The sequence below is a fragment of the Lonchura striata genome, chromosome 2 (assembly GCF_046129695.1).
Source record: "Lonchura striata isolate bLonStr1 chromosome 2, bLonStr1.mat, whole genome shotgun sequence".
NCBI lineage: Eukaryota > Metazoa > Chordata > Aves > Passeriformes > Estrildidae > Lonchura > Lonchura striata.
In genome coordinates, this window is record NC_134604.1 from 3,746,868 (window position 1) to 3,769,823 (window position 22,956).

The window sequence follows — 22,956 nt, forward strand, 5'->3', positions numbered from 1 at the left end:
ATTTTGGAACCTGGTGTATGCTGCCAGCAGCTCTGGCTCCACGTCCAGCTGGAAGGTGAGCAAAACACTGGCAGGCTCAGGAGCTGAGTAGTCGTAAAGTCACTGATTCTGCTCATCAGTTAGGTGACAGACACACCAGGTACTTGCATTAGACTAGAAGAGCATTTGATCAAAAGCCTCTCTCCAATTTAAATGTACTAAGTGGGGTCAGTTTGTCATGCTCTTGGGTGAGCAGATGCTAGAAAAAGAAACCAAGTGAATTTTGAACTACTGCTGGTTTGTGAGCCCAGCTACTCTTCTTGGGGATCAGGGTTTGATCCACTCAGCTGATTGTGCCACTGCCCGAAGACAAGACAAAGTGGATTCTGCTGGAAAAGGTGGTGAGTGTGACCAGGATCATTAACAGGTAACTTGCTGTATGGATAAGCTGTTAATACAATCACACTGAAAATCAACTTTCCCTCAGTTTAGGGATTTGTTTAAATTAAAAGCAAAATTTGCTTAGAGTAGAACACGGTTTGTTGTTTTTGTTCTTTCTTGTATATCTCTTATCTGCAGAGAAATAGAAATACCCTGGGGGAAGTACTTTGGGATGGTGCAGAGTCTGCTCAAGGGAGAAGCTATTGTACACATGACTGTGTACAGGTTTATATCTGCAAGTTCAACAAAAACTTGGCCTCAGAGTCACCACTGCTCCTTTCAGCAGGCAGTGAGAACACAGGCCCACGGCAGAACTGTTTACATGGCCAAATTTGTGGATTCAAGTTTCCAACATAATCTGTGGGCTGAAATTGCATATGGCTGCAAGTTGGGTAGTATTTCAGAGAGGTGAATGCTTCTCATGTCTGCTTGGAGATGAGTTTTTTGTTTTCTATAGTTTAAAAGAAAAACAACCCCATTTGTTCTAAGATATTATTTCTTAGCCTGGCTTCTAACCTGAAATTAGTGTAAGGGTAATTTTCTGCTGCCTTATCTGTAGTGGGCAGATTCTTGATGGAAGAAAGGAAGCATCTGGCAGTGCCTTAGGCACTAGAGCATCAAAGGAGCTTAGCTGGTAGCTGCATAAAGTGGGAAATGTATGGTACAATGGACAGACTGTCCCTTTGTGAGGCAGATGGATGAACCTTTAAAAGAGTTCTAGTGGCTCAGGAGATGCTGAACAATGTGTTGGTCTTCAAGCAAAGACTTTCAGATTTCAGTGAAATGGCATAAAAGCTTGGCTGGTGCATGCAAAGCCCAGATGGTATCTCATGCTCGGGTTTGAAAGGGTATTTTCTGTTTGACCAGAGTTGCAGGTACCATTGTTGTTTCATCTCTGTTATAATCATGAAGAAGTTTTGATAGAGTTTGTGCAGATGCTGTTTGGGTGACTCAGCAGAGGGACAGGCAAATGGCTGGCCCAGCCTTGTCCCCCCAGCCCCTCACTTTATCCTCTGACACAGCACCTTGCCACTTCAGGTATGTTTGCAACTCAAATTCTTATTGGACTGGACATTTGTGAATGCAAAATACAGAAGAAATTGAGAGCTGAGTTACTTCTATCGTGTTTCTTCTTGCAAATACTCTCTAAGAAAGGGAAAACAAAACACTGCCAAGGAGGTGTTTCTCTGAGCTTCAAAGTCATCCTTTGGCAGATTGGGTGGAGAACACATTGTTTATTTGGTGAGGTCTGTGTAAATGAGAATTAAATGTGGCAAAATATTTTTATTTAATTTTTTTACTGAACATTCACTTTTCATTTTGTTCATAGCAACTGAGCAAAAGGTTGGGTTTTGGTATTCCTGGATTTTCTTCCAGCTTGAAACTGCAAAACCTAAAATCACGAATGCAAGAAAGAAACAAAAACCATCCAGAGAGGCTGGAGCTGTGGAAAGGGAGGAGGAAAGGTATGCAGCAGTGATGGTGCTGCAACTTGCCCTTTGGAACAGAAAATAAAGCTCTTGGTTTGGAACGCTTTTTTTTGAGACAGAACAAATTACACCAAGTTTATTCTTTGAACCACATCCAGTACAAAGTTCATTTGATACATTAAATGCAGTTCCACATTTGCAAATATGCTGAATTTTATTTCATTGCATCTTTTGGAAGGCTACACTGGCATGGCAGCAAATTTAATATGTTCCAGGCATTTCTCCTGAGAAAAATAATAATTGCTAGTATTTCAACCTAAATATCTCAAATGCCAACAGTTTTGATTCTTTTTCTGCTTTTCTTGAAGGATCATAACTTGAGCTCTGAAGCAATAGAAGCAGCCAACTCATCCTGTGTGATAGTGGATAGTGCTGGAAAATGTGCTTTTGGTCATTGCCAAGACAAAAAATAAAGTGTGTACTGCAAAGATAATCCCCTTCTGGGCCTCCATCAATCTGTCTTGAAAATTGCCCTTAGTAACAGGGTTGTCTAAGGATCAGTGGCACACGCTGTCTCACCAGGCTGACTCCTTTGCTGCACGCCACAGCCCATACAGGGAGTGATGAGCTGCTGTTTCTCAAGGCTGGTTTTTCCCCTGTCTGCTGGATATGTTCACTGTACAGGCATGCACAATACTGGCAAAGACACTTCAAGCCAGACATATCCTTCCAGGCATTAAGATCCAGAATGAATCTGAAACTCGGTGTACGTTTCCTAAAATATATCCACAAAGGAAAAGCAAGGCTGCTGCTAGAAGATTTTACACTAGCAGAGTCTGTGTAATTTTGGAGGATCCTAGAAATTCCTACTAAGTAATTGCTTGTTTGCACAGTACTAGTTCTGGAGAAATTTATGGTGGTACCAAATGGGGAGAGAGAATTGGGGTTGTTCAGCCTGGAAATGAGAAGGTGACCTAATTGTGGCCTTCCAGTAGTTGAAAGGAATCTATGAGAAACATGGAGAGGGACTTTCTGCAAGAACATGTGGTGACAGGAGAAAGGGGCAATGACTTGAAACAGCCAGTAGGTTTACATTAGATGCCAGAAAGAAATTCTTTACTGTGAGGGTGGTGAGGCTCTGGCTTCCCAGAGCAGCTACAGTTTCTACCCATTCCTGGAAGTGTTCAAGGCCGGCTTCAATGAGGCTTTGAGCAACCTGGTCTAGTAGATGATGTCCCTGCCTGTGGCAGTGGGACTTGTACTAAATGTGCTTTAAAGTCACTTCTACCCCAAGCCATTCTGTGATCTTCATATCACTTGGATTTTGTGCACAAAGGAGATTGCTTTCTCAGATAGTTATTTGACTGTCATGTCCTGGAAAGATTTCTAAAAACTAAGCTACTAAAAAAATTGCTTATTTATAGCAATAAACTAGATAATTACAATTTTGTCTTCTTGCATTCATTGCCAAGAATAAGAACTCTTAAGTAACTTAATTTCCCTTCCACATGTTCCTTCCTCCTGTCTTGAGCTTAGGTTTGTCCCCTTTCCAAGGTTGAAGGATAATGTAGGCAGCATTAATAAATGTGCCAGGGAATTGGTTTCTCAAGATCAGGATTATAGTGCAATTCTCTTTATCCAAAACTAAAATGAGAGACTTGGCTGGTGAATTTTTTCTCTGCTCTGTTACAATCCTGTAACTCTTAGAGCAGAAGGGGCTGTTAGAGCAAGGTTTTTAGCAGAGACTGAGGAAAACAGCTGAAAATGAAACTTCCAGAGAACACTGGAGTACTCACTAAACCTGTTTACATTGAACTGTAGTGTATTCTTAATTTTGAAATGCGATCAGCACATCCTATAAAAAGATAATTTAGAAGATTCTTTGATTTTTCTCAATGTCAAATGTATTTTCCAGATGTATTATTATTTATACTGTGGAAGGGTGCAGAGGGGGCCAGATGAAGAAGAGTTACCAATTCTCAGTATTTATTTTGTGCAGTTTGTCTTCTTTTGGCAGTTTGTGCTGTGTGATTCAGTTTTGTGAAACCAGGATACCTCATCTGAACTGCAGATAAATTTGAGGTTTACATCTCACTAAACCTGCTTACATTGAACTGCAGCTTTTGTAGATGGCTAATAAGTAATCAGCTTGAAATCCTTGTTTTCATGCCCTGCTCTGTGAGTGGTCAGGGTACTTTAGAAAAGATGAAAAGAAAAATCCTTCTCACTGTCCTTATGCCTACTGAAATGCAATATTTAGTAGACAGGTCTGTGCTGCTGTCCCTTTTGCTTTTTTGGGGGGCTTTTTGGCAGCTGCCCAGGCTCACCAGCATGTCCCAGGTGCCTGCCACGTGTTCTGTTGTTCTGGATGTGCAGTTGCCCCATCCTGTTCCTGGGACTTTGCTTTGGGGACCGGTGTGGCTTTAGCTGTTGTCACACACCCTTTGTGCCTGTGGAATGCATAGGCAGGATTTCTTTCATGGGCCTCAAGCCTTGCCCAAAACTACAAAAGGTTTTGGAAGTGGCAAACTGAAAACTTGTGTCCTTATGCTTTTTTAGAAGAAAACACTGACTGCCTTCTCATACTCTGCAAATGGCAGTGGTGATCACTGTACCTGCTGAGATGACAGAGGTGTTGCACTACATTCATTAAAGCACAAGGAACACTCCTGCTCCTGAGGACTGCAAATCCATAGCCTGACACAGACACCAGGATGAGCAGACCGAAACCAAAGTCCCATTTAAAGATTTGAGAACAGCCTCTGTGAAATGCTGGGGTGCTGCCTCACCTGGCTCTCCCTGGGACACACCTTCCTGGGGAATTCAGACCTCCAGGGTCAAATAAGGATGAGCAGACACTACCTGCTGGCCTAGCTCAAGCTCATGCTTAGACATCTGTCTCATTTCTGTCTGTCAGAGTCAATCTGCTCTGTCCAGCAAGTCTCATCATTAATGCTGGTATAGCTCCTTTCCTAACTCAAAGGTAGCTGGCACGTGTAACTGTGACCCACAAGATAATTTAATGAGATGTGGCTTTCAGGCTCCAAGCTGAGACAGTATTTGGGCTGATTGATTTTTTTCCAGATCTGATTGGTCAAGGAATAGAGTTGAAAGCTGCTTTTTAGTTTCAAAACACTTAACCATCCTACTAAATTATTAGCATTGGCAAGGTGCCACCAAGTGGGACACAGTCCAGTTCTGGCAAGGTGGTAGAACTGCTGTCTTACTTAGGTGGTTTTTATTGAATAACAACCACAAAAGACCACCTAATACTCATCCAAATTTTTCATTCTGATCTGATGGGAGCAGGATGTATAAATAGCATGGAGTCTGAGGGAAATGTGGGCTCTTCTCTCCCATGCCTTTCTCTTTTGTTGGTGCCAAGTTAAGGAAGAGGAGAATTCAGAAAATGCAAGGAATTCTCATTTCACTTTTCTCCTTGCTTGTTTTAAAGTGCCAGAGTGAGCAGTACCTTAACATGTCTTCTATTTATTACCCTAGACATACTTTGTGATTTTGATACCTGGAGAGGGAACATCCTCCCCCAGGGGTATTTTGGACTCCTGTTATTGTATTTGCTGATGTTTGTAAAACTCCATTTGCTGTCCTGTCTGTTAGCTGTTCTGTTTCAACACTCCTTTAGCTGACCTATGCTCCAGAGAACTGTTAAACATTGCAGGCATGCTTGAGGAAGGAAACTAATATTTTTTTCAACTTGGAGTGCAGCACTTAAACTCACTGGTGTGGCAGAAGGAGCAGTAGATGGGCTGTGGGTGGTGCTAAACTGGTTTGGAGAGAGTTGGGATCAGCATGAAGAGAGGAACGAAAAAGTTTGTGATGGGATGGATAAGTTGGCATTTATGTGCTGGCAGACTTTGTGTGGGGGTGTTAGAGCTTTAGAAGCATTGTGGGCTATAGAAGGAGCACTTTGGAAAGTCTTTGAGCCCCAGCTATTCCTTTGCCTTGGAGAAGGTCACCAGAGATGGTTAATAAAGCTTTAGCTGCTGAGCTCACTAAACATTCTTCCAGTTCAATGGCCTATGCAGCATGATGTGTTTAGTCAATGTTTAATTCCTAAGCAACAAATGGTGATTGTCATTCTAGAAGGCACTTGTGGTGTTGACTGAAGCAGTGGAGGCCAAGGATTAGAAAGGTCATGCAGGGAGATCATTTTGGCAACCTCAGAGCTCTCACCTCTAGGTCAGGTCCCTTCTCAGCAGGAGAAAACAAGGAGAAGTTCATGCTGCCTTAAGGCCAAAAAAGGTTTTCCAATAAGAAAATAAACTAGCTGTTTTAAAAAATAATAATTTGCTGTAGGAAACAAAGCAAAGGGAAATGTGAACTGTGGATAGCTGAGGGAAGGCAGGAAATGAAGAGGCATTTGCTCTTTCCCTGGTGATGGGGAGCAGGAGTGGAGCTTGTAGCTGGTCAGCAGAGGCAGGCTGTGACAGGAGGAGAAGTTGGCAGCAGCTGTGGAGGAGGTTGAGGGCTGCTTGAATAGCTCAGATGTGGAGAAGAGATGATGGAGGACTGCAAGCAATGCCTTCATGTAGCAGGAGGAGACCTGGATGGCATGTCAGGCAGAAAACTTAAGAAACTTTCTTGTTAAGCAAGTCAGAAATGAGAAGAGCCCTCTCAGCTGAGAGCATCTAAGCCCATGTCACCTTCAGCCTTCTCCAAGGTCTGATTGTCAAGCCCTTGACCTTGAGCTCTGAGCATCTCCAAGCCTGAGTTTATCTCCAAGCCTGGCCTGGTTTTGTCTGAAGCTGCTTTATCCAAGGATTCTGTTAACTCAGGCTGGAGGGGTAGGCATGTGACACTCCTGCCTCCTATGACACTAACTCAAAGCATGTGAAGTTTTCAAGTCTTTATAAAGCTTGGCTCAGGCCAATGAGACTAGCTTGGCTGTTTCCTACATATAGCAGTTCACTTCTTTATCAGTGGTAGGAGGATTGGCATGATTTGCCCTTTATTGTTCTTTATTGTCCATGTTATATACATCAGCATGCATAATAGCAATTATTTTGTGCTTTTCCAACTCTGTTGGGTAAAGTACACGGGGATTTTGTGATACAGACAAAGAGAAAGTGCTGTTCAAGCCACTGCACTTTCCATGTTGTGACTCAGTCCTCAGGATTGCTTTGTCTTACAGATATAACCAATTTTTATTTTTTTTTTTGTTAGGCTGTTACTGAGCCTGGACATGTGTAATGCAGACCAGAGTTATGCTTCAGTTTTAGAAAATTAAGGCAAAATTGAGTAGATTTTCTTTTATCTACCAAGACCTTCACTGCTGATCTACTAAGAGAGGGCAGGGTGGCAAGCCAATAATAGGGCTTACTTGTGGCCAGGACACACTACTTCTTCCAAGCTGGATATTGACTCCAGCACTTATTTACTGGGCACCAGGAATAAGTTTTTGCCCATGTGATTTCCAGCTGCAAGATGGGTTTAGTTCTAAATTACTGATCTGTGATGGTTTCAGTCATGGCAATGATGAATTTTCCTGATGAGTTGATGGTTTTGTAAACATGCAGGGCAGCTCTGTAAAAGTCATTGTTTATGAGGTATTTGCTGCTTTTCCTTTTCAAATTTCATGCTGTTTACCTTGAGGAGGAAGAATGAATGCTGTATAAAGTTGCATGTCCTATGAACCAATATTATTTTGCTCAGTGTTAGCAGGGCTGAGCTGTTCCAGCAGTAAGGGTGCACATTCCAAAGCAATTAGAGCAGTTTCATAAGAAAATACTGCTCAGCAGCTGATAAAATGCCTTTCAGATGTCTTTGTAAAATAGATTCAGGTGACCAGTAAAGAACTACTTTCTTTAATCTTTGCAGTCAAATGTGAAAATACTTATTTTGATTCTTAACATCTTTTTCATTTAAAAATTGTTGTGAATTGAAAGGAGTTCATTTGTCTTGTTGAAATAGCCTGCAACTGAGTCACAGGGAAAAGAAATTGTGACAATCATAGATTCCCCACCCTATGTGCTTTGTCAGGGTCTCTGCCCTCTCTGAGCGTAACCACACATTGAAATAATTTCATGCTTGGCTTTCTATGAGTATAAAATCTTCTAGGGAGGAGGAGGAAGAAGTGGGAGGGTGGAAACCAAAAAAAAAAAAAAAGAATTTCCTCTGCCTATAAACTGGTGTACAAAATTGCAGTTCATCTGGGAAGCTCTGCAAACTGAAGCATGCCTGTCTTCTGCTCAGAGCAAGCATGGCTTCAATCTGCAGCACTGATTCCCAAACTTCTTGGACCAGCTTTCACCCATATTATCCCTTGTCACAGAGCTTTGAATTCCCAGCCTCAGAGCAGGGGTGTAGTCCCTAGGCCCCTTTGCAGGCCCACCAGCTATCTGTATTTCCAGCTGTGAGAACACCTGCCCTAGGGCACTCTTTGGGTAACTGCACAGGATGCTGGCCATTATGTATGACAAGACCAAAGCTAAAGGTATTTTTCCAGAAGAATTCTTTCAGAAATGAAACAAAACAGTCTTTTAGATGTGGGTTTGCTTTTCTCTTTCGTTACCCCTGTTTTCCTGATTTTCATTCTCTACTATCTTTTAGACCTCTTGGCTAGTGTTACTTTCTGGGGGTTGTTTCCTTTTGTTGAATCATAAAATAAATGGACCTTTAAAGGCTATTTAGTCAAAAACTCCTGGAATAAGCAGGGACATTCTCAGCCAGGCGAGGTTGCTCAGACACCTGTCTAGCCTAACCTTGAATGTTTCCAAGAATAAGGTATCCACCACCTTTCTGGGCAACCTGCTCCAGTGTTTAATCACAGTCATTATAAAAAACTTGCTATTTATAGCTGAACTAAATCAGCCTTCTTGTTTAAAACCATCACCCCTCGTCCTATCACAACAATCCCTGCTAAAAACTTTGTCCTTATCTTTCTTATACTCAGAGAATCACCAAGGCTGGAAGAGATGATCAAGTCCAGCAGCTGTAGAGAGTGGAGGTGAGCCTCAAGCAAAGACAGCTGAAGTTCCCCTGGGCAGTGCATCAGCCAAACCCTAAATCTGTTTGCTTGGACTGGGTAACTTTAGAACTGCCTTGGACACTGTGGTCCAGGCCCTGGCCAAGCATATGGAGCATTAGCCTGTGTGAGTATGAGGAAGAAATAATCAGCTTTGGCAGCCCAAGTCCCAAGCCTGTCATATAAGCACAGGCTGAACTTTAAACCTGTGTGTAGCCCTTTTTCCAGTACAGCATTTGAAAATGTGTCTATGCTCCAGTCCTTCACACTGATGAAGAAAACAGAATTTATAAAGAAGATTTTAGGCATAAAGTTGCCTTTTGTTCTGTATTGTAGTGGAGCACACAGATAGTAATAATACACAAAGATCTGTTTAATTTCACTTATCCAGTTAGCAGAAGTAGAACTAGCATTAGTTTGGGTTTTTTGTTGGGTTTTTTTTGTTTTTGGTTTTTTTTGGGGGGGTTGTTTGTTGTTTTTGTTTGTTTGTTTGTTTTGTGTGCATGTGTTTTTGTGTCAGTCTTGTTTTGTTTCGATGTGGTTTGGTTTTCCTGAGGGTGGTTGTATGTGATGTGCTAGCATGAGAATTGTCAGTCAAAGAACTGGCTTGGCACTTTTCTGTGGATATCCAGGAGGTTGCTAATGGCATCTAGCTGTCAAGGTTCTAGATATGACCAACTCTCAGAAGATATTCCTCCTGACTCTTGCCCAGACAGTTTCCTCCCCTTGCTACTCCTTCAAACTTTCTTCCAGAGCAGCACCTCAGACTTATGCTTGGTAAAGCCCATTTCTGCTGGAAACCTCTGTAGAGTACCTCCAGCTTGATGTGATATCCAGGAAGTCAAATTCACTTTTTATTTTCCTGCCTCTCAACTCTAAATATAAAAATCTGTGTGTTCCATGTGGTGTTTCTTTGATAATGCAAGTTAAACTAAATAGAGAATCCTGTTGATTATGCTGTGCAGTCATGTTTCCTGCATGATTGTCTTCCTCAGCTAGACTCAGCTTTTTTAAAATATAAAACAACAAACCAAGTGTTTCCAGAATGAGGCAAGTAAAGCTTTCCAACACCTCTGGAACCTTCAGTTCACAAAAAGTGTCCTGATCCTGGTTTGCTGTGAGTTAAAACCTAAACAAAAGAAGAATTAACTTTTCTTCCACTGCTGATCTGCACTACATTAGAGGCAAAGGTACAAATTTTACAAGGATTATTTACCTGGAATAGCTTTAAAGGACCTTCCTCTATTTGGAAACCTTGTGGAAAAAGTAAGAGGAAGTTTCTGTAATTTTGCATTTAGTTTCAAGCTGGAGTCAGAGCCTTCATGGTATGTTCTGTCTTTGGTTTGGAAAGGGAGCTGCTTTGGCTTTTGGCCAGCTGGCACGGGGCACTTTCAGCCCTCCCCAGGGAGCCCTGCTCTCTGCAGGTCAGCAGCTGAGCCACAGAGTCTGGCCACAGGCAGCAGAGCTGGGTCCTGGCCAGCTTGGCATGCTCCAACCCTGCTGGCTAAGGATGCTGCAGCCAAAATCTGAGCCCCTGGGGATCAGGGAGAGGGCCTGGGAGGAGCCTACCCCTGCCTCCCTTGGGAGGGTGCTGCTGCTTCATACCAGCAACCATGTGGCAGGAAAGAGGTGTCTATCTACACCATTCAGGACTGGATGGGAGGATTTTGATGTCTTTGTTTCCTAATCCCACAATAAGTGAAACAAGGTTGAAATCTGCAGCAACATTCGCTCTGAGCCCTACAACTCTGAGTGATATTCAGATTGCTAAAAAAAAAAAAATTAAAAGTCCTGTCATGGTTCTTAAAATCCATGTGTTCTTGCCCACTTCAAAGCTCTGGTGTTGGCATGACCAGCAGAAGTCCTGTGTGTGGTCCCATGTGATGAGCAATGGGATTTGCCTGCTCCAAAGTCCTCTTCTGCTATAGAAACAGAATCACAGAGTGGCTCAGGTTGGAAGGGACCTTAAAGATAAATTAGTTTCAACACCTGTGCTATGGGCAGGGATACCACCCACTAGACCCTGGTGCTCAGGACCCCATCCAAGGTGGGCTTGAACACTTCAGTAGATGGGACAGGCTTCCCAGGCAGCCTGTTCCAGTGCCTCACCACTCTCACAGGAAATAATTCATTCTTAAAATCTAATATAAACCTTTCCTCTTTCACTTTAAACCATTGCCCCTTTTCCTCTCACTATCTGCCCTTATGAAAACTCCATCTCCCTCCTTTTTATAAGCCTCCATAAGGTCCTGGAAGGCTGCAATGAGGTGTCCCTTGAGGCCTTTTCTTCCCCAGGCCAGACAGCCTGGAGAATGGGCTCTCTCAGCCTGTCTTTGTAGGAGAGGTGCTCCATCCCTCTGACCATCTTCACGACCCTCCTCTGGATTTGCTCCATCAGGCTGATGCCTTTCCTGTGCTGGGGACCCCAGACTGGATGCTCCCACCCCAGGTGGGGTCTCAAAAGGGGAGAATCCTCTCCCTTGAGCTGCTGGCCAGGCTGCTTTGGATGCAGCCCAGGTTATGTTTGGCTTTCTGAGCTGCCAGAACCCATTGTGAGTCATGTCCAGTTTTCTGTCCATGAGAACCCCCAAGTCCTTCTCCCCAGGGCTGCTCTCAATGATTGCTTCTTCCAGTCTATGCTTTTGTCTGGGATTGCCCAATACTCCATCACTTGAAACCTGGATGGTCCTGCTGGGTCAATGGTGCTGTTTTGTTCTCTGCTGTGGGCACAGTCTTGAGCTCAGGTACAAAAGGGTGTGGTGTGAGATCTGCAGCTTTGGAAGTCTGAATGTGGTTACCCCAGCTAAACCTGGCCTCTGTTCCTTGTGCCTTGAGTGCAAAGGTAAATCTTTCTCATTTTTTAAACTTGTTAGTTTTCCACTTTGGTATGTTTCTGTTTGAATTGTTTCCTGGGAATGAGAATGTTAAAAGCTGCTCTTTCACCTTTAATTTGGTAAAGTAGGCTGAGTGCTGCAAATATGACAATGTTTAAAAGGGATTAGTTAGCACATTAACAGTTTCAGTTGCTAATCTCCTGTGGAACACAGAGGTTTGGAAGGGAATAACTGCTTCTCCCTAGCGACTTTCAGTTGCTTGTTCTGCATGGATACAGGTATTTCCTCAGTCTCTGCAGAAGGCTAGCAAGCAGTGTGCTGAGGTAACAAATGCTGTGATGCTTCCACAAAAATTGGTTGTCAGCTGAGGTGCTGAGTTAGCATTCAAATCATCCTGTGGCAGACCACTGGTCATGGTCAAAAATCCAAAATTATTCAGGGCAAGACAATGTCTTCACTTCTCAGGGAAGCCAAGAGCAGCTTCTCAGTCACACAAGGCCCATGATGCCTAATCACGTCTCATGACTAAGTTAGAACAAAGAGCAAAAATCAATTTCTTCTGAGTTGCTGCTTTCACTTCCAGCTGGTTGATAAATCTGTGCTCCCCACACCCCCTTGAATTTGGTCCAAGCATGCATGAACTCCAAGGTTTTACTTTGCACTTGCTCTGTGTAAAGCTACATAACTTCTGCATGCACATTTTTCAGCTGGGATGGTAGAAAACTGCTCACTTTTCCCCGTGTCCCACATGCTTTTAGTTTGAATGCACAGTGATAATGGGGATCTTGAATCTCTGGGTTCCTGTGCAGCAGCTGCCTGCTGCTCAGATGTGGTAGAGGACAGGAGGGCAGGATACATTTGTGGTGGAAGATAGACAGAAGAAAATGAAGTCAAAGTTCACTCCTTAAGGAAGTCTTTACCTGGTGTTTGCATGTAGACACAAATTATTTACCCTATCTCTTCTGTCTTAAATATGTCATATTTTTTTTCCATCAGAGAAATAGACATCTCTGGCTACTCTTTCAGAAGGAAGGTAGTGAAGTTCAGTGGGAAGCCAGAATTAAAATCCTCTTCAGATGTGCAGTGTGTTATGTAGCCTACTGGATTCCCTCTTATATGCATTTCAGAAGAGTGTTTGCCTGTAATCCAGAGAATGTCCAATCAGTACCTCTCCGTGAATTGCACCATTTTTATTTTGGGTGAAGCTTTGACACTGTTTTCTCCAGTATTGTTTCCTGTTACTGCTCTTAGCCATGGTCTCCTACTACTTCATCTCCTTAAAGCTCACTTGTGTTACAAAATACCTCATTGGAAATTAAATATTCAGGGAAAAGTGATAAAGTGAAAGCCTTGCAGCACCTTCTGATGTTTAACAAAAGGTTAACAAATGCAAAAATGGCTCCTGAAAGCTGCAGGCAATTTCAGGCCAGGTTTACATTTTTCAAATTCTTACTTTACCTTATTTGGCCATGCAAAATGGGATCCAGCAGTCCCCAGGGATTTGGCTGCACAGAGATTGGGCTTTGTTAAGAAGTATGTGTTTTTTCCTTGGGAGACACATAGCTAAATATGGGCTGTGTTAATAAGAAATGAGTCTGTTTGCTGGCAGAGTTACAGATTCCCAATGTCCTCCAAGTTAAAAAGGCAGGCACACAGCAGCCCTCTAAAATCAAACTTTTTGACTTTGACTGCAACTGAATTGAAAGTGGGGGAGTGGAGGGATGTGCTGACACCAACTGACATGGACCTTGGGAAGTAGTTTGGGAACAAGACAGCTACAGTTGTCTAAAAAAACTTGAAATTAATGCAAACAGGTCAGAGAATCAGAGTTGAGTGATTTTTGTGAGCTGAGACTATATAGCTTCTTCTTTTTTTGCAAAATTTTTCTTTTTTTTTAATATTTTTCCTGTGAACAATTCATCTGAAAAATACAAATAGATAAAACAAGCTGGCCAAATAGTATGCATAGTTTTAGGGAATAAATATTGACTTAGTATCTGATATTGGTCAAGTGATATGTTTGAGGTGTGCCCAATAAAATGTAGCTCTTGGGACAGGAGTGGTATCAGATCAAAAGCTCTGCTGACTGCAGGTTTTATTTGCCTATTCACAAGGGTTCACCTCAGTGCTTTGTTAGGCATGAAATCTGTTGATGCTTGGGCTGAGGTGAGGAGTGTAAGGTGGACAGCAATGGAGAAGTATTGGTTAAAGCACGTGCTACATACAGGAGGTGTAAGAACCCTGGGCTTGGTCTGGGGTCTCATGTGGTGGAAAAGTCTCTCCTCCAACCCATGCTTTCAAAAAAAAGCTCAGCAGTCTCTGTTGTTCAGTCTCAAGGCAGTTTTTTGCAAGTTATCTAAAAAATTTTCTTCTGGAGCTGCTGTGGTTTGCTCACAGCTCAGGCAGAGGCACACACACACCCTGACATCCTCTCTGTCTGCTGTCTTCTTCTTCTCTCCCCACCCAGGACTGCTGCTGTCTTTTATATGATATATTACATATTACATGTTTATAGTTTCCCCCCAATACCTACCACCTATATTACAAAGTGCTTTTCTACTCTAAACCAATCCATAAGTGCCAACATCACCAAGAACATGGAGGCAAGGAAGAAGAAGGAGGAAGAACAGGATCAGCCCACTTTCCTCCATCTTAGAACTTCTGACCCCCATGGACAAAGTAAAAACCCCCCTGGACAGGTGCTAAAACCCCCCTGTACAATACTAAAAAATTTTCCCTCTACTTTGTAACTACTTTTACTACACTATCTAACCCTTTGTGACTGCTGGTTCCACCTCCAAAGTTGGTAACTCATTCCATGGCTCAAACTCAAAATCACAGCTGTTTCCAGCTGCCTGCCAGGGTCTAAAATGCTTCTGACCAAGGCCTGGAACCTCTAAAAATGTCTGAGAGATATTTTGAGTTCCAACAAGCAGGAACTATATAACCACTTGGTTAAAACCTAACAAAAGGTTAAAGAACTGTTGCAGGAGCAGGGGGAGTCATAGGCAGTCAGGGAGCTCTCAGCACCAAGGCAGACTTTAGGAAAAAGGTGTAAGTGCTCAAACAGCTCCTGCTGCTTACTTGGGCACTGCTGATGGGACAGTGTGAACTGGATACTCTTGAGCAGTTTTTAGCTCTTCAGAAATGATTATAGGCCAAAATCCTTGTAGATGGCTCTCTGCTCGCAAAACCAAAACCCAGAACAACCCAACTTATGAAAAAAGGCCAAAAAAATAACCAGTGGAAGTTTGACTTTTCTATTAAGTGCAACTTGAGGCAGATCATGGAGGAAAGGCAGAGAGCATAGCCCCCACTGACTTTGGTTAGGAACACACTACATGTCAAGCTCAGTCACTTCACAAGCTGAGGGGATAAAAACATAAATTATTTGAAATGCTCTTTGAAGATGTTAGGAACAGGACAGGCCTCTCTTGATATCTGTTCTTAGTAAAGTAATTCTAAACCCGCTACAGTCTCCTCGTGTGTTTATATATTACTGCCTGGATTGTTTTCACTACAGGTTGAAATTTTCTTGTACAAAGAGCCTTGCAGAAAAGGATTTTACTGAAAAATAAAAATTTCACAGGGAAAAGGAAAACTCTTCCTGGGACATTTCAAAATATCTCTGTTCAAAATATTTTCTGTGAAAAGAGAAGGATTTTAAAGTTAAGGAGTCTTGTTTTCTGACTTCCTGTGACTATCTGTACTTTGTGGTGGGATGGAGGGGAATATTGGTTCCCATAAATGTTGTGTTGATTAAAGACTTGGCAGACCTATGAACATGTGAAGCATTACAAAACTTCTTTTATTTTTTATGTGAATGACATTCTCCATTATCATGCAAATGGTTTTGAAAGCCAGAGAGCAAAGAACTCCAAAAAACCAAGTCTATTTGCATGTGCAAGGGAAACATAACTACCAACCACTGAATTTTTTTGTCTGTTTTTTGGTGCTCAGGTTTGTACCTGAATATTTGTAAGAGTGAATGACTTTGGTTGGAGTTGAAGGTGGTTCAGGATTATCTCAAGTTGTGCTGTGGCATCTCAGGCTCCACACCTGGACTAGGGATATTGCCCTGGAAGTTTTGCTGCAATTTTTCCTCATAGCTGGTGCTAGGTTTTTACATCACTGTTGCAGGATGGTGAGCTGATATTTGGAGAAGATGACTGTATCTGCTGAGGACTAGTTTCACTTGGCTGTATGATTGTTCTAATTTGGATATGTGTGACCAGTTCAGGAGTCTGCTCTGGACTGAAGTCCTGAGGAAGCTGAAGATGGGGTGAATGAAGGACTGAGAGCTGAAGACAGTCAAAGTTCTTTTAAAATGATGGCTTGTTTTACTCCCTATGGCCTGTACCCAAAGCTAACAAACTTTACTATTTCTTCTGCATCCTTTCTATGGATAAGGTACAGGATTTTGATAAGCTCAGTCTTCTCATGCCCTTGGAGACTGTCAAGGAACTGAGTACCTGTGCAAAAGTGGGGATGCAGTAGGCTTGTGGCTTTTCATAAGAGCCAATCTATTCCTCTAGCTCAGGCAAGATGTGCTACAGGAATGAAACCACTCCTGCAGCCCCTGTGGGCTTCTTAGTAAGATTCAGCCAGGCATATATCAGATTTCTGCAATACTGATGTTATCACTGTTCACGCTGCTCTGTTTTGATTCCAAGCACCTCCCACATTCTCAGAGCTGGTTTATGAGGCTTTCACCACTGTGCCCACATTCTGGGGTATGTTGGGACAAGGCTGGGATTCGTGCCTGAAATGCCTGGTGCATACCAACAAGCCCACTCCCACTGCCTTGTCTGTTTGGAGGAGGCACTGGCAGACCAAAGGGCTCTCGTGGCCTCTGATAAGCTAATTACTGGTGGTTTAAATGTTTATGGGGTGGAATGTGCTTCCCATTCAGCATCTGACCTGTGCTGAGAAGCTGCCTTTGGCACCTTGTTTCATGGGTGAACGGTTTAAAGTCTGTCTGTGCAAAGCTGAAAGTTGTTTGAATGATGTGCTATCAGTGCTACTTTATAAGACCAAAGCTTCTTTGCTGTCTGATGTGAAATGTGAATAAGCCAAATACATTGGAGCTGGGGATCTAAGCTCATCTGGCACAAGGGTTTCTCTGAAGCACTCGTGTTGCCTGTGCCAAGCACATTTCTCTCCCTTCTCAGGATTTTTCATCGAGCTGCACAGAGAGAAATGAAAGAGAAAACAATTTCTATTTCTGCTCCTTGTTTTTCCTATGTGGAATGTGTTTGGAGAATTGTTTACCTGGAGTGAGTGCTTGGTTGGATTCTGGTGAGGATTGTTTGAGCCTGATGGCCAATCCAATCCAATCCAACCCAACCCAATCCAACCCACCTGGGGCTGGACTCTCAGAGAGGGTCACGAGTTGTGTTAGAGTCAGAGAAAGTAGTATGTAGTTTTAGCATCCTCCTTTTATATAGCATATTGATGTATTTAGCATAGTTATAATAAAGAAATAATTCAGTCTTCTGAATTGAGTCAGACATGGTCATTTCTTCCCATTGGGTTGGCCTGCATTTACAATAGTTGCCCCTTCAAACCCAGTATTTTTTGTGTGTGATTGTGTTGTTGCTAATTACAAGGTAGTCATTGTTTATATCCTCATCTACCCTTCCGGCTTCCTCTTGGAAGAAGAACGGGCACAGCTCCAATCTCCTGGAGGCTGTGGCTGATGGTGGTTGGTGGCACCAGCCAAGGCATGACACTTGCTGGGGGAATGTCTGAGCTGGGACCTGGAATCTCCCCTCCAGATCATCGAGAGCAGAGCAGGACACAGAAACACCCACCATGAGGAAGGGGAGGCTCCCAGGGTGAGCAGTAGCCTTAGGGAATGAGGTCTTGTGCAATGCACAAAACCCCTTATTCTGCACTAAAGTAGAATATGAACGCCATCAAAACAGTTAGAGATACATCTGTGGATAACTGATTTGAATTCTTGAATCAGGGAGTGGTTTTTGATTTTAATTTTCCTAAAAAAAAAAAAAAATTGTTTTTAAGGAAATGAGAAGAAAGAAGGGAAGCATGCTTTTCCCTTTTGGAAACAATAATGAGGGATTTGGATTATCAAATAGCAGCTGTGTTGATGCAGACACAATAGCTATCTGTCAAGAGCATGTAGATGAAATTGCTGTGCTTCTATCTCCCAGCAAACACTGGTATCCACTGTGGAAGAAACTGATGATGCCATGGATGAGGTACTTCCTTAGTAGGTTTCTCCAGCATTATAGCTTAACATGCTGGGAAAAGTTTTGATGGAAAGATTTTCTGTAGAATAGAGAATGCAATTTTATCAAAACTAAAATACCTTCTATGTGGATCCTGGAAAAAAAATTATTTGGGGAAAAAAAAATTATTTGGTGAAAGTGAAATGTCTATACCTAATCAACTGTGTTTTGGGAAAGCTGTGTGTTCCATTTGGTTTGTTGAAGAGTATACTCAACCCCAACTGCATTGGGCATCTTCAGGTGGATTTGAAAGTGAAGAAAGAGTGTTTGCCACAAGGTTTTGCTTGACTGAAATAAAAAATGTGAATCTAAAAGATTTTTACTGATCTTAGAATTGGAAATTTTTCAGTCTTTTTTGCTTATTAAGACTGAATTATCTTCAACATCACAATGATTTTCAAGTACAAATTCTTGAAAATCATTGTGATTCTTGACTGGCTTATCCACCATAAAGCATTTCATTCAAGTAGCTACCTAACTGCTAAAAAGCTTTCAGGACACTAGTGTTTTAATTGTGTTTTAATTATTTCATGCTAACCTCTTTACTTGAAATAACACCCCCTCTCCCATCACAGTGTTCTGCCAGATTTTTGTACCACATGGAACAGCAGAGAAGACAAAAGCACCCCAGCATCACACCTGAGCTTAACTTGCTTTAGATTCTTGGGAGAAAAATCCTAAATTGTGTTGCTCTGGCCAGCTGTACATGATCAAATCCCCAACCTATGTTAGTGTGAATATAATTTCCTTTTAGCAGTATGCTGCAACACAAGGGAACTTAAAAATCATCACATTTGTGGGCACATAAGAAAGACAACATGGATGCAGGTCTTCTGTTGTGTTGCACTGGTTCTGGAGGATGCCACAGATGGGATAGCCATGAGAAGAAAAGATTCAAAGTATGTTTGTGATGGGGAAATGAAGTGTGAGAGACAAAGCAGGAGGGGAAAGCAGTCATACATTGCTTTAGAAGGAGTCAGTAGAGACTCCCTGGCAGCAGGACCCCTGGCTTCCAGCAGATTGAAAAATGATTATGGGCTGAGCAAAACACAGGGCCTGGGAAAGGGCATATTCTTCAGTAGGTTTGGGACAGTTATTTCCCTCTGTCTATTCCTGTCTTGTAAAAATACTTTAAACTGGCACCAGTCTGTAGCCAGTTGCAGCCGATGTTGCATATTTTTCACGTGCCACATTTTGAAAATGTGACTCAGAACTGCCTTGATCTGAAGTGTATGTTTAATTTTAAAACTGGGAGGAATGGCTTATAAGGCTTTGTGTAAAAGGAAATGTTTTAGGATGCTGTTATTTTTAAACATGTTATGGCATTGCAAAGTAGTGTGAATCAAGTGCTGATTCTCTTGTTCTACCTAGAAATAGGAAAGTCTGTATTGAAGTGTCAAATAACACTGAAATTTAAAAGGTTAAACTAGGAGCAAAAAGGGGGTTAATGCAAGTAAAAAAATAGCATATTTTCTAAGGATGCAGAGCTGTTTAATCAGACCTTGTACTGTATCTGCATGTCTTTTTCTGCCTGAAAACTCTTTTTATCTATTGTCCAACTTTAGGTGTGATAGTGGGAGGAAGGTATTCAAAGTGATTTAATTTTTGTCAACGAAATGCAGTGAAAGGGTGGAGAAGATACTGCTGCTCCCCAGAGAGAACTTAGAGGTGATTCCAATCTTGCATAGACCCCAGAGATTCCATGCAGAGGAGCACTTGTGGCAGGAAAAGCCACCTTGGGAGATTGCAGAGGTTCCACCTGTGTGGTGGGTGAGGCTCTACTCTTCCAGCATTTTTGGAAATAGTAGGATAGCCACACAGTGATGTGCTCAGCAAAGCCCTGTTTGTTGGAGAATGGAGATGGTAGAGGAGATGTCAGAGCAATGATGATGGGCACTGACATTTGCATGCAAGCCCAAAGGTATTACAAACCCAAAGCACCATAAACACAGAGCTGAGATTGCTCTGTTGTCTGAGCAATGAGCAGCATGGCATGGGGGGAAGAATTGTGCCTCTAGCAACAAATGTGAAGTCAAGATGTGCAAATTCCCACCCTGGGAATTGTTGTTTTAGAGTATGGAATGGCTACTAAATTGCAGAGATTAAAAGCTACCTCTGTGTTTAAAAGGTGTGTAAATATGTAAAAAAAATAAAAAAGATGATGCAAAAGAGTGTGTAACTTATAAGGCTGCATTTCACAGATGCAAAATGTACCACATTTTTGCAGATTTTTCCTAGTACTGCTTTCCTGTTACTAGATGGTGGAGCTGTTCACTGGATCTGCTAAGGAGAGGTGCAGTTTAAATGTCCTGCATAAGCTGATTCTCAAGCATCACATTGCAGGGCTCAGTTTCAGAGCACTGAATTCTTCTGCTGCTTTCAGGTGTGACAGCAGTGTGGAGTGCTGGGTGATGAGCCTGGTGTTGATATTGATATTCCTTTCAATATCCTGTTGATACTGATGTTGATATTCCTTACAGTTGGTCTAAATCTCATCTTTGTGCTTACAGGGAAGAAACCTGCTCCAAAGTATCCTAGAGACTGTGGGAGGGCAGGATGTGACAGGGCTGGGACAATGCTCAACAAGAATGAACTTCAGGTATTCCACACTGTGGCAAGACAATATTGAAATGGCATAAAACCTGTTTTTTAGCAGTCACAGCTCACCTATTCCTGATGATGGCCAAAACAGGAATATTGAGCAATGGCAGGAAATCCTGCTGGAAGCAATGGTGCAGCATAAATGGCAGTTTTGCTGCTGACAGTTCTCACTGTGGAAATGCTGTGCTCTCTTTAAAGAGCCTCAAACAGACCAAGTTACTACTTTATTGCCTGTTTCTGACACTGGGGAAGTGATGTGTTCACCATATTATTTTATGGAGTAATATGTAATGGTGTTAAACATTTGGCTTTAGAAGAATCATCAGTTTTATGAAACAATGAAGTTTGCACTTGAAAGGAAAAATCTCCGGGCAATAGGCACTTTTTTAATCTTAAACCCAAAAACTCAAAAAACAAAAAACCAAACTGCAGTAGGCAGTTTTTAAATCTCTTTGAACCTGTAAGGTTCTAGAAGTTTTCATTATGACCAAGTGTCTCTAGATTTCCTGCTTTAAATGCTTTTTGCAGTCAAAGATAATTGTTTTCTCATGCAAATCAATGAGGACCATGCTTACTTTGGTCCTCAAAGTGAAAGATCCACCAACTAGTGTTAATGAGAAATTATGCTAATAGAGTCAACAAGGAATAGTTTCTGTAAGTGTAAATGGCAACACTTGACTGTGGAAGAGAATAGTACAACTGTGAACAGTAAAACAGAAAATTGCTGCAGAAGTGTTTAACTTAACAGTTCTGGAAATCTGGAGAGTTTGAGTTTCTGTGAGACTCAGGTGATGGAATGTTTTGTGTGTGTCAAATAATACTTTTAGATCCAGACCTCTTAGAACTCTGGTTTTACTGTGCTATTATATTTCCCTTGGAAGTAAATGGGAAATAAAACCCAGCATGTGCAGACCACGTTGATCATGGACACTATCAGCTGATGTTTTTCAACTTGAGCTGCACTGTATTTTTGGTACTGTTCCTTTCTTATTCTTTTTATGCTCTTCTTGGATCCTGGCTTTGTTGAAACTGGCCAAGTTGTTGAAAATTAAGCCTTTACGCTTGTGAATGCAATTCTTACACTCTGCCTTTTGCAGGGTGCAGCAAACAAGAATGATTTTGCTCCACCCAGCACAAACATCAGACACGGCCTGGCTGTGCATGTGGGAAGGGCAGCAGGACCTTGTGTGCCAAGGAGCCTTCGAGGTGGGCTTGGTCCTTGTGAGCACTGCAGGCATATTCTTTCTCTGCAGTTACTGTGGGGTGGGCTGTGAGCCAAAATTCCTTGAACTGCAGGGGGAAAAAAGAGTTTTGTATGATGTACTGCAAGAAGCCAATTGAACCTCTGTGGTCCTCTTGGAGAATGACCATTCTGCTGAGGGTGGTGAGGCACGAGCATAGGTTCCCCCAAAATGTTGGGGATGCCTCATCACTGCCAGTGCTCAAGGCCAGGTTGGATGGGGCTTTGAGCAACCTCACCTAGTGAAAGGTGTTCCTGCTGATGGCAGAGGAGTTGGAACTAAATCTTTAAAATTTCCTTCCAATTCAAACCATTCTATAATCCTATGAGGAGCATCTTGGGACCTGTCTTTCAAGGCATTGGTGGAAATAGATGAGCAACAGCCAACCCCATTTGCTGCAGAGAGACCTTAGGCAGACATAATAGGAGGGCAGCTTTTGGAAGAGAGGGCAAAAGTGGCTGAAAGGGAATGTGGGATACTTGTCACTTCCTATTCTGCTTGGTAAATTCATGCTTGCTGAAGTTATTTTACTCTGCAAGTTTTCTGTCAGAACTCTGCAGGAAAAAAAGGCTTTGATTGTCCCTTTTCAACATCACAGTGGTTTACATCAGTCTTTAAAAGAGCCAAATGTGGATGAGTCCTTTGTTAATCAAACATTCTATCTATATTGTCTTGGTTGATAAGTCTAGGGAACTATGATCTAATCAAATGTGTAAATGATCAGGGACGTGGTCTTCAAGTACGAGCTGGGATCATCATCCAAATGAAAATATTCATCAGCGAAGTCTGAAGTCAGTATTTTCCCTAAAGATTTGGATGATGGAACAGTGATTCAGGATTAAATATATTTGATAAAGTAATATTTGGGCTGGAGGTGGGGCTCAGGATTTCTAGGCAATGAGTTTCTGGTTCAAAATAACTGAAAGAGATTGAAAAAAAATATTTGAAAACAGATTATGTAGGCCAGGGAGGACAAATGTGAACTTTTTCACTGTAACAAGCAATAATTGGTCAGTTGGTCACAAGGTGGGAAACAAATTAATAGATTGCCTTTCTGCAGAAAAAGATCTTAAAATGTCAGGGAGATGATATGTGTATATATATAAATATATGTGTATATATTTTTTTTTTCTCATAATATAGTTATATTTGTCAGTAATATATATTGTGAGTTATTCCACAAGGTCAAGCTGA